Source organism: Pseudorca crassidens, chromosome 10 (assembly GCF_039906515.1).
Source record: "Pseudorca crassidens isolate mPseCra1 chromosome 10, mPseCra1.hap1, whole genome shotgun sequence".
NCBI classification, from domain to species: domain Eukaryota; kingdom Metazoa; phylum Chordata; class Mammalia; order Artiodactyla; family Delphinidae; genus Pseudorca; species Pseudorca crassidens.
In genome coordinates this window covers 95,807,914-95,820,356 of record NC_090305.1, presented here as the reverse complement: position 1 = coordinate 95,820,356, position 12,443 = coordinate 95,807,914, and the positions used below count along the sequence as shown (strand labels likewise).

At 43.8% G+C, this 12,443-nt stretch overlaps 1 protein-coding gene across 8 annotated transcripts in view; it reads right to left on the bottom strand.

Moving 5' to 3' along the window:
- Positions 1–12,443, bottom strand: part of ITPR1 (inositol 1,4,5-trisphosphate receptor type 1) — a 319,623-nt gene that overhangs the window by 227,532 nt on the left and 79,648 nt on the right. Inside the window, exon 1 of one of the 8 annotated variants that reach the window (XM_067755272.1) lies at positions 6,338–6,584. The exons of 6 other annotated variants lie outside the window; for them this stretch is intronic. The gene's annotated coding sequence lies outside the window, so the exon portion shown is untranslated. Of the gene's footprint in view, positions 1–3,947; positions 3,967–6,337; positions 6,585–12,443 lie in introns of those variants that run through there. One more of the 8 variants, XM_067755273.1, reaches the window with a different exon arrangement.

Below are 12,443 nucleotides of genomic sequence, written 5' to 3'. Positions count from 1 at the left end.
ACCCAGCAGTCTTCAGAGGCCAAGAATAAAGATCTGAGCACCTGAAGCCAGCACCCAAGTGATGGGGCCTCCAGCCACGCTTCCGGTTTCATCTCCCACCTCATCCTGCGCATCTTTAACAGCACATCTCACACTTTCTGTCACTCTGGGCTCCCCTGGAATATTACACGAGTCTGTTTATATAAATACAAAGGTGTATTTATTTTCTCACGACTTATAATAGAACTATGATAGAATACAGTTGCCCTCTCTCTCCTACAGTGTTCTCTATGCCCGCATGGAAGCATGGCCATCTTATTCACTTTTATATTCCCCCAAGGAACTAGCATCGGAAATTTAAACGGAATTATTCGATTTATAATGCTGAATCAAATTCAAGGCTATAAGGCAAAAAATCTGTCATCACCCCCCACACACACTGCTGTGTTCACTTCTTTCTAATCTCAGCTCTTAAAATGTAACCCAGACTCTGCCAGTAGCTCCAAGCACTCACCTGGACTCTCACATTCCTCCTCTTAAAATGGAGGGAGGGGCCTATCGGACATCATGAAGCTTGAGAGTGAAGAGTGGACCTTGTTTAAGCCTCCCATTTACAAATAACGGTAACACTTACTCAAAGGAGGGAAATGACATGTCTCGGTTCACAAACGTGCAAACAAAATCCACACGTGGAAGCTATGGGTAAAGCATCGCCGACAGATACTGTTAGACGGGGTACCAAGTGCCGAGGCAAGGGTCGCCTGACAAGAGCTGAGGTCGCCTGGCTTTGAGCAAGTTCTTGCCCCAGCACACAGCATGTTCTGTGCTATCAGACCATGGGTCACTTCCCAATGATGACACCAGAGAAGCCAGTGGTTCGTAGGGTGCCCAGCTAAGCCCAATTCCCTATTCTTCCAGTGACATGACTCATTCTACAGGGAACCAACCTCCAGCCACACCCAACTGCAGTGTTTGGGTGGAGCTCACTCAACCTCCCTGCTCCGCAGGTGGGCCCGTGACCCACCCTGGTCAAATACGGGATTGCCTCCCCAGGCCACAGCGCTAGGAGCCCAGGGCCTCTGAGTCGGTGGGATTTAACTGGCTGGAGAAAACAGGAGGAGACATCTTCCTTCCCCTAGCCTGGCTGACAAGAGCGTGCAAATCCAGAGCTGCACACCACAGTCTGGATACCACAAAGGGAAAGGCTGCCTGAGAAAGGAGCCCAGCCACAGAGAAGCAGAGACAAAACACGGAGAAAGCAGCAAGTACAGCCCCTGAAGACACATCATTTCAGTCCCTGGGCTCCAGCCGGTAACATCAGCCAACAAATCCCTGCATGAGTGAGGCTTCCAGCTGTCTGTACCCTAAGGGATTGTGATTCATATAAAAGCCACGAAGGGAAAGCAAGAGGAACTGCTTCACGTAAACAGCCAGAAATGTATCTCACAGTAGACAAAAGGCTTTATGCTTTACAAGTAATGAGCAAAATACGATGCAAACACTTAATGTACAAAGAATATCACCAATGTGTTGAGACGAAGAGACAAAAAGCATAACAGAGGCCAACAGTGACTAGATATGTAACATAAAACAGGACAGTCAACCTAAGTACACGGAGTGACTCTTGCACCTTCCCAGCATTCCCAGGTATGACAGGTAAGGCACCAGCCACACTTACACAAGAGAGCGACACAGTCCCCTCCTTCAACTCAAATGGTGTCGTTATTACACACAGACATTATTCTCACTGCCCTCTGTTTTCAGTTGAAGAACCCTTCAGAACCCAGCTCTGAATTAACCTACTGAAGGAGGGATCAAGGGAAAAAGATCAAAAGCAGGAAGACCAACCCTTAACGTGTGTAACATAAAAGAAGTTCTAAACCCTAACTGCAATGCCTTTTCAATTTGCATCTTTAAAAAGTCTGATTATATAAGAGAGTTATATCAGATCTGACTAGTAAACTGACACTGCTCCAAACGAGGACTTAAAAAGAATCAAGTCGAGGGAAGCCATCATTTAAATAAATACCTCACAACCAAACCCAAGCCAGAGTAACCACTGACATTTAATACTCTGGTATCAGTCCTAAGTGCTGAAGGTTTCTGTAATTCTAGCATAAGCTTCTCTTCAAAAAAAATTTTAAATGCCCAGGTTAAATGAAAAGCTCTTTCAAACATTCCCCCCAAACTGGAACCAGTTCAAGGCAAAGATCTAGTGATCTGAACACAGTCAAGTCACTTGAGGAAAATAATCAGGTTATCCTGCCATTCGTTCTTTTTCTCCTTTACATTCTTCCCTTAGGAGGGATCGAGGAAACACCATCCTGAATCAAAATACATGGAGAGGACCAGAGTTAGAGGGATGAGGCATTCCTCCTGCCTCGTGGTCTTGAAAGAGCGAGGGCAGATTCAGGGGTAAATGCCACAAAAACCATAATACGGTCATCCAGTTACCCTGCTGACTCCCATTCATTCATAAATGCTGATTCGGCATCTCCTTTGGGCCAGACACTGGTCTAGGTACTAGGGATACCTAGTGTCTTGGTGACCAAGACAGAGAGGGCCTCTATCCTCACATAGCTTAAAGTTTAGAGAGGGAGACAAAGAATAAGAAAACAATAAAAAAAAAAAACCATAGTATTGGGAATAATAACTGCTATGAAGAAGAATGAAGCATGGTGGAGGGACAAAAAGGGATGAAGCAGCCAAAGGGATCAAGGCGATACGGCAGGAAGGTCAGGGGAGGTCTCTCTGAGGTGGTGACATCTGTGCAGACACATGAGGGAAGTGAGGGTACGAGTCCTGTGGGGTGGGGGGACGAAAATTCCAGGCCAGACAACGGCTCTGGGGCAGAAATTAGCTACGTGCACAGAACTGTCAAGCAGCCCATATGGTTAGAGTTGAGCCAGCCGGGAGAGCAACACGTAGGCAGGAGCCAGGTCACGTTCAACAGCAGTTCTCAATCCTGGTCGCATGTGCAGATATTCTGATCCAACTCCTCTGTGATGTATCCTGGGCACTATGGTTTTTTGTTGTTGTTTAATTCCTCTAGGTGATCTTAACGTACAGCCAGCCAAGGCTGAGAACCTGGCTTGACAGAACGTCCTATAGGATTTTACTATAAGTGACCTGGGAATTAGTGGTCAGCATATTTAACCTCGCAGGACTGGGTGAGATCATCTAGAGAATGAACATAGGTAGAGAGGAGATGAGGGCTGAGAACAAGGGCTGGGACCAGACTAAGGTAGCAAGAAAGAGGGAGAGATAGGGAGGCCCAGAAGGTGTAGCCAGGGAGGTTCTGGAGAGCCAGCAGGGTAGGGTGTGTGCAAAGCCAGGTGAAAAAGGGACTTCACTGCTGCTTTGAATAGAGGTTAATAAAAACCCACTGTAATGTTAAAATACACACTCAATAATAGCCTTCTTTTCAAAAAAGGTATACACACAGGTGAATAAATGCAGAGGAAAAAACCTGCAAGATTACTGCACCATCGATAATAGTAGTCACGTAGGGTCAGGAAGGGGATAAGAGGAGACAAGCCTTTGCATCAATGCCTTACGTGTTTACGGAGAGACTGTAGTTACCTATTTCTTATAGAATGGAAAGCTCTTAAATGATTCTGCGGGCAGCCAGGGCTAGGGATCCCGGGGTGGGGACACTCGAGGGGACACACTCCAGCATTAAATATCCTATGGAACCAAACATCTTGGAGGGCTTTCAGATTTCCTATGACTGATTTCACATCAAGGAAGAAATCCACACAGAGCATGCCTGGCAGCCGAGGTATGCTTAGGGAGACTCTCCCTACACAGCTTCTATTTTGGATTCCAGTAGATACTTAACAAAGTCAGATGAGAGGTGTTAAAAACCTCTGCAGCTAGAAGCTGTCTTCAAGAAGACTCCAGGCAGCTTCATTTGCAGCCCTCAGTGACAAAGATTAGATCCTAAGCTACTAATTAAGAATACCTGCCTTTTTAACAAGTCCTTTCCAAACGGAGGCCGCTTCTTTCTTTCTTTCTTTTTTTTTCCTGGCTGTGCCGCACGGCTTGCAGGATCTTAGTTCTCCAATCAGGGATTGAACGCAGGTCCCAGCAGTGAAAGAGCGGAGTCCTAACCACTGGACCACCAGGGAATTCCCCAGTTTCTCTTTCAACACCCTTCCATGTTGCTCCTTTTTCTCACTTTATCCCAGAAGCAATTACATCCAGTAGGTTGTTGGAAGCCACCCATTCCAGCCACTAGGAGATACAAGTCACTTAATTGATTTGAAAAGGAAAGGAAGCAGAGTCAAGATGCACCATCTCAGCACCATTTACTTAAAATAAAAACTGTGAACCATTAGCTTCGGCATCACCTGTGCTCTTGTTAGAAATGCAGGATCGTGGGTAGAGAGACAGCAATCAGAGGCCAGACGGATTCCGAATCTGCATTTTAACAAGATCACCACGTACTTCAGCAGTAAAGTTTGAGAAACCGCCTGAAAGCCAAGTTAGCTGATCATCATCATCTCCAGGTAAATGTTAAAAAAAAAAAAATATATATATATATATATATACACATATATATATATATACACATGGATTGCCAAGACCTATCCCAACAGCAAGGATGGAGCCCTCCAATCTCATATTTTCGTTCTCCTAGGTGATTCCAAGGCACAGTCAAGGTTGGGAACCAACGCCTTTAGAGGACCCACAGGTCTGAGACCTACCTGAGTAGCAAAGGAACCAAAGTCAGAGGCGAATGGAACAGGGTAAGAAGAGAGATGAAGTTTAAGAGAGAACATGGCAGCAAAGCAGGGCAGAGGGCTGAGCGTGTTAAAGACACAGTCATCTCGACAACTTACTGATGTGCATTTAGTCTAGTCAGTCCTTGCACCACGATCTCCAGAAACTACTTAAAGAAGCACTCGAGGCTCTGGGCAGCGGGACAATGACGTAAACAGGGCTAGGAGGCAACAGAGCGAAGCAGCTGGCAGGACCGTGCTTTCCAGTTAACTGCACTGCTTTGGGCGTGTTCATTCTGTAAGCCTCGGTTCCCTCAAGAGTCAAACAAAGAGTTAATCGGCACCAGCCTCTCAGTGCCGCTGTGAGGAAGAAATGGGGAAATGGGGTTAAAGCTTTCGGTCGAGACCGCTAGCTACCGTTAAGCCTTCCTGTCAGTAGTAATCATTATTGTTAGTGTGACAAAGAGTTATGTGCCCCAGGACAGATAAGAATGAGTAAGGAGGATCAAAGAACGAATCCAGCCAAGAGACATTAATCTCTACTGTAGAAGGAGTAGCGGTAGTGAGATCAAAATATTCCTGTGTATCCTGTACGGGCACATGATTGGGTTTACACGCTTAACCCAGCATGAGGCAAACTTGTTCATTTACACACCTAGCGCATTGCTTCCAACCTTCTCAAACTTGTTTGTTATTTTCTAAAAGGGAAACAGAAACACTCAAGACCTGATAGGGCTGAACTGAGTATTCAAAACAAGTGGCTGGTCAGAGAACAGCCCAGAATTCATACCCGAGGAGAGTGGGGGACACTCGTGTGCCTCTAACAGGTTTGGGTAGCAGAGTAATACATTGTCAGAGGTCAGGTCAGGTTTAACTCTGGTGCTTAACTTTCAGAGGCTGCCCTTCTGTTTTCCTCCTTCTGGCTTTTCTGTCCCAATAAATGTCTAGATGGCCCATCTGTGCCTGTCCATTAGCGTTTTGGGGATGCCTGGTGATGTTAAGCATCCCTTAACTTCACACACACCCCCAAAATGAACTGCAGGGTAAGGAAGAAAAAGAGGGAGCCTTTCTTTCTGCAGCAAAGATGAAAAAATGCTCCACAAGAGGCCCTTGAAAATGAAAGTGAGCTCAGTTCAGGAGTTTCGCTGCTTCTCCTACTGAGGGGCAGCCTCTGTGTTCTGGGAGGTTAAAAAGAAAAAATGTTTCCTTTGCCCCCTCCCTCCAAACTCTTAATGAAATCAACTTCCTTGTACTTTATAAAACAACAACAACAGTTGACTGTTCTTTTGGCAAAGAGTGAAGGATCAGGTTACATCAACCTCACTTCCTCTCCTCCCCCCTCTCCATCCTCATCTTTTATCAGAAATAATATAACTATCTTTTTGAGGATTAGGGGTCTACAAACTTCCTTTTTATGCTAAAGCAGAAAACAAATTTAAGCCCCAAGAAATAAGGCCCACCTTCTCATCTCTCTAAAAGTTATGCTAATTATTTTTAAAAGCAATGCTCCTTAGAAACAAGAGAAGGGTGTGTAGTCAGAAAGGTGGTGTGGGTGTGCTAAGAACATGGCTTCATATACCACAAACATGATAAGAATACGTTTTCCTATAAATAACATCAAAAGAGGTACTTACCGAATATTAAACCGTGAGCTCTATTAAAACCTGGGATGTGGAGCTCTCATATGAGCAAAATTATCGGTTCCTTAAAAGGGATAGGAAAAAGCCCCCAAAGTAGTAGGGAGAAAGCAGAACCGGAAATAATAATTGGGGGAAAGGTAATCTAGATAACAAGATACAGGGAAAAGGGAGAAGGGCACGCCCATTCCAGGCCCTGGACAAAGCAAAAAAGCCGGCATCTTTCATGAGTCCCAGTTTCAAAAGGAAGTTTACACTGCACTATATATATTACGTGCCAACCTCTCACTAGGGAGGGATACATCACCGTCAGCCCTGTATACATTGAGGATTCTTAAGGCTACTCCAACCCTGCAATTGCCCCAGCTCGGAACAGACACCACAGAGCGACCAGCGAGCTCTGGTTCCCAGCTCCGAACTAGATGCAAGTGGGAAATAGTCCTTGAAACTGGTGAAACAGCCCTTTCCAGGAACAACGAAGCCCACAGCTTTACCAAATAAGGCAAGTGAAAGCGAAAAGCCAAGGAAGAACAGGCTCAAGCTGTATCTTTCCTAAAACTAGCCAGCTGGATCATAGAAATTTGAGTATCCCGATTCTACCGGCATGGATTGCAAATTCAAAGAGAAAATGTGAAGAAACCACAAAGGAAAGAATATTTTGCCAAAGAGAGGCCCGGAATGCACGGATCCCAGCCCGTGCAACTTTCAGGAAGTTTCAAACCCACTGGGCTGCCCAAACGTTCTCTTGTGAAACACGTAACTCAGACTGGAACAAGGCTTTGCTATGATTCAAATCCTAACTCTTTCTCAATGTCATACATGAACAGCTTCAGAGTAAACAGTTCAGATATAACATATAGTTAGATGTTATTATATCAATAGATAAGGTTATCCAATGAATTTTTTTCAAAGGAAATATTTATGAGACTACCTGCATTTAAATATTAAAAAAAAAATTATTTAACTCTATTTTCTTCTCTTCCAAAGAAGTTCCACATCCAATTTCCTCTTTTAGCCCATCTCCTTGATAGGAGAAATGGGTTGATTTTTATAAATCAACTTTTCTTTCCCCCCTTATGCCATGAGTCTTTTACATGCCAGAGATGAAATTGGAGACAAAGGTTGCTAAAATAAAGGCTGGGGGTAAAAAAAATCTCTCTAGGGTTGTGATTTAGACTTTGACACTGTCTTCTGCAGCTTTTGAGACAAACCACCAGCCCAAAGAGTACAGACTTCTTACAGCAAAGGAGGCATTTTCGCTAAAGCACACACATCACTGGGAGAAGAATGACACATTCCATAAATTTTTCCAGAAAGTCTAGTATTGCTTTCACTTTCCTTGAGTCATTTAGGTTTCTGAAAGTTAATCATCTCACAGGAAAATCGAACAGATGGTAAGAAACTTTCACAGCCATGAAGGGATGCACTGAAAAGGTTAAGAGGCTCAGAGAAAATGTAATGTCCAGTCAACTGCCAGTAGCTTGAAACGCAGAACGTGATTCCTCTGTGTCCACGTCCTGCTAATGCAACCTGGACAATCACTTACCATCCTGGATCTTTTTTTTTTTTTCTTTCTTGAAGTTTGGAGATGAAAACACATATCACAATGCTACAGAGAAACGCTCAAGTCTACGTCTGTCTGTAACTGCACCTCTGCTGGCGGGTGGGACACGGAGTTGGTGACTATCCATTCTCCACAGCACACAGGAGAAGTGGGTCAACTGGGCTCCCCTTGGACATAGTCAGACTGTGGGGCTGGGGGGTTGGGTGGGGGGAGCATTGTCCTATAGACGCAGCAGGAACAGGCTTGAGGCATTAAAATAACCAGCTGTTCCTTTGGCACGCGCCGACGTTTCTGGATCAGAAAGCTTGTGTATGTGCTAGGGGGATAGGGAACTTGCCTATCTGATAAAAATCAGAAGCCTCTATCTTTTGAATGCAGAACTTGATTTCTGATGCTGGTTTGAGAACACTGGCAAACACACTCCTTGGGAGTACAATGCAGGCCAGGATGGGCGCTCCGGAGTCTGCAAGCCTCATGCGTGGCATAGCTTAAGAAACAGCGTCATCTACATCTCTCACTCTATTGAGACTAACACAACGTTGTGAATCTACTATACTCCAATAAAAATTTTTTTAAAAAAAGAAAAGGGGCTTCCCTGGTGGCGCAGTGGTTGAGAGTCCGCCTGCCGATGCAGCGGACACGGGTTCGTGCCCCAGTCCAGGAAGATCTCACATGCCGCAGAGCGGCTGGGCCCGTGAGCCATGGCCGCTGAGCCTGCACGTCCGGAGCCTGTGTTCCGCAATGGGAGAGGCCACAACAGTGAGAGGCCCGCATACCACCAAAAAAAAAAAAGAAAAAGCCTTCCTCTCTAAATTATTTTCAGTTTCCTTCACAGTTTGTGTGGACAAGAGGACATTTCAGGTCCACAGGAAAAACTGCAGGTTCCTCCAATACCAGAAAAAACCTTGGAATGACCTAGCAAAACTGGTTCTAGAGGGCACAATTTATGACCTATACTAGTTAGTCATAACCAGGGCAGCAAAAAACACGGTTCCCCCTACGGTCATTTTTTGCATTACAAATGGTGTCTGAGCATTTGGTTATTTTCAGCCCTTCATATAGTAGAGTCTGCACAAAGCAAAAATAGATGTTTGCTTCATAAAAATCTTGTAATGGGGTGGGCGTTGCCCGTTGTCCCAGACTCATTTAATACTGAGAAGGGATGGTTCCCAATATAGACTGCCACTACCAAGCTAAATTTTCCTAAACCGAGGTTTATATAGAATACGGCAAGCAACCTAAAATTATGTAAAAATGACCAATGTATACAACACTGGTCTGGGAACAACAAAGAAATCTTTCCTGGGAGTTTTGAAGCCCCCAAAACAGAGCTAACCTCACGACGTAAGACCACAGAGTCACCGTCCATGTGTCTCATCCGTACAGACAGCCCCCTTAGGCAGGAACCTCATGGCCTCTCGGTAGCTCAGAAGGGACGGACACTTGACATTTCTCCTGCGCCCTACTCATGCTGCCTCAGCAAAAACACTCTGCAAGATGGCTGGGCTATCAGAACAGATCTGGGTGGCTTCTAAGTGTTTCTTAGGGCAATTACTTTGAATTTTTACCAGTACCTGAAACAGGGAGTATTTGAAACTTCTGAAATATTTCAGTTTGGTGCCTGGGGGGTGTGGGGATTGGTTTATATCCCCAGGGTCAATACAGTTAAGCCCTAAGGGTTACGGAGTCCAGCGGTACAGAGTTTCATTAACTGCTCTGGCACGGAACGTACTGCTTGGTATTTAGAGAACCAATAAGTATTTGCTGGACAAGGCGGGAATCTTCATTCTTCTTGCCTGAGGGTAGGGGCATCTTCCCAAGGGTGACACTGGTAGCTTCTCTCCAGTCCCCCTCAATCCCTCTTCCTGGCAGGAGGAAGCCCCCCTCAGGAATTGAAGGACTGGGAGAAGCTGGGCATGCTTAGTTCAGTCCCTGTGGCTTGTCCACTGAGAGGATCTGTTCTGATCCGTTCAGCCGGGGAAACTCTGTCCCTGCAAGGGGCTGGGGATAAGGACGGTTGTGGGGTACTACTAACAAGCCTGTGGGATAGCAAGGCGAAAACCACATCCTTCACTTGCAAAATCAGTGAGCTTGTAGAACCCCAGAGCAGCAAGCTCTCCGCTCTGCTCATCTATAACCTCCCTGTAATACGTGTTCAAATTACATAACTATGGTGCTTTGAATAACTGGCTTGGTAATTTTTACAATGTGGGGAATTTGTGGGGTTCTCTTGTTCTGACTCCCCTTCGAAAGGGTGACATGGGTCCTAAGAAGTAGCTGGATGAGTAAATTTGAAAACCACTTCTCTGAACCATCAACCAACCAATTCCTTATTTAACAAACTTGAACCCTTATCCTTCCTCCTCACTTAATGTTATTACTGTTAAGATTCTCCATCGGGGGTCTTCCAACATATCCTAAGGGGAAAAAAGGCTTGATTTAACATTCACAATGCAGTTATATCTAATTATCCAATCCAGATAATATATGCTTATAAACTGCAGATGGTGGGATGTGCTTTAAAGACAAAGCAATGAGGGCAAATAATTCCACTTAAAGTCTATGTCCAACCTCATCTTATACAGCACCAAAAAGAACCTACCATGCCTTCTGAGAATAACACTTTTCAATTCTCTATCATTAAACACAAACTCAAGCTCAGTGCCACTGTCTAAAATGAACTTTCCTACAGAAAGGAACCCAGATCAGTAATAGACTTTCTACTAAAGGGAAACCACCAAAGAAGGACGTACTCAGTGACTGACCAATATTTCCTCTCTCTAAGCACCTCCAAGCCAAGCACCAACCTTAGTCCACAACCATTCATCCCCAAAGGAAAAAACACTTTTCCATGGTGACAGCTCTGGTCAAGTTACAGGATCAACATGATCTAATAGATGCTGATCTATTATTCTAAACATTTAAGCTATAGAATATATATAATATATAACATTTATTATATATAATATATAAAACAAGGATTTAAAGTATATATTGATGTTAGTGAGGTATCATGATCATTATTATATGAAAAAGAATGTAGAGCTCAACAAATGTTCGATTGTACTACTATTATTAAGTGTTTACAATGTTCTATTTGCTATTTAAGTACTTTGCAATATCATCTCATTTCATCATCAGAGGGACACATCCTTTAGAAGGCTGTGAGAGGTTAAGTAATCTTCCCAATATCACATAGCTGATGAGCTATGGGCTAGAAATCAAACCCAGGCAATCTGACCCCAAGTCACCTGAAGTCACTGCACAAATGGACCTTCCTCGTATCAAAATGCTCAGGTCATAACAGCCATGGAATAACATAAAGTTGGTTGGGTAGAACCAAATGAAATACTTTGATAGTCAAAATTGGCAGCAACACGTGGGTCAAATTTTTGTTCTAGTCAGAACTGTAGAAGCCTCAAAATTACAAGACAAAAGATGCCTTGACCCCTTGAGTCCTACCCTCTTGACGACACTGTCAAGTTCACTGTTATCTACCTCATTTGGTCTATCTCTATACAAACCAGTAACAAGGACTCTGTGCTCACACAGACAAAATGTAAAAGGCACCAAAAAAAAAAAAAAAAGAAACGACTACAATAAGAAAAGCTTCTCGATGTGTAGTCATTTTATAACTCTTCCGTTGTTCCTTGGAACCTACACATTTCATTACGGCCATCAGGATAGCCATCAACGGCCAGATCTCATGCACAAATGTTGACTGGAAGACTACTAAGCACAGACATCCTTAAAGAAGGGGGATTCGAACGATGGTAACTCCACAGCTGAGCCCGCCGCAGAATGCAGAACCACTGGGCCAGGTTAAGTACCAAGGTCCTTTCTCATTCTAAAGATAACACAAACTCCACAAGTTTAAGTGGCAAAGGAACCTAGAATAACAACTGGATTAATGCTTTTGTTGTCAGCCATGGAAATTTCTAATTTGAACAAGGAGGCCAATACACAATGGAAGGAAATTAATCAAGGAGGTCGAACTGAAATTCTCCCTCCTGTGATTTTCTGTATTTTCCGATATTGTCACTCAAAAGATGGGAAAATCGCTCTTTAAAAAAAAAAAAAAAAAAAAAAGTGGCAGAGAGAATCTATTTTCTATAGAAGCTTATGTAATTAAGTTTTTAACCTCATATCAAACAATTTAAAAAAAGAAACATGCCTACACAAAAGCTCGATTTATTCACTTACAACCTTTAAAAAGCCCAATAGTGTAAAGCATTATAGCAATCTGAAAGTAATAATTTTTCTCCTTCCGCTTGCTATAAACAAACGATGAGCCGGAAATGAAAGGGCTGATATTTGGAGATGTGTATAGAATGTGCAGTTTCACTGGCTTTAGCTACTGGAAGAGCTTCAGGTAATAATGCTACCCCCCTTCAAGATTTTCTGTTCCGGGATATACTATCTTATGTACTAATGTAAGATTGGGGTGAGTGAGCAGAAAAAAAAACAGTGTGACTTCTATCCAAACGTACTGCAGCTAGAACACCCCAATACAGATATCCTAGCATCCTTCCCAGTTCC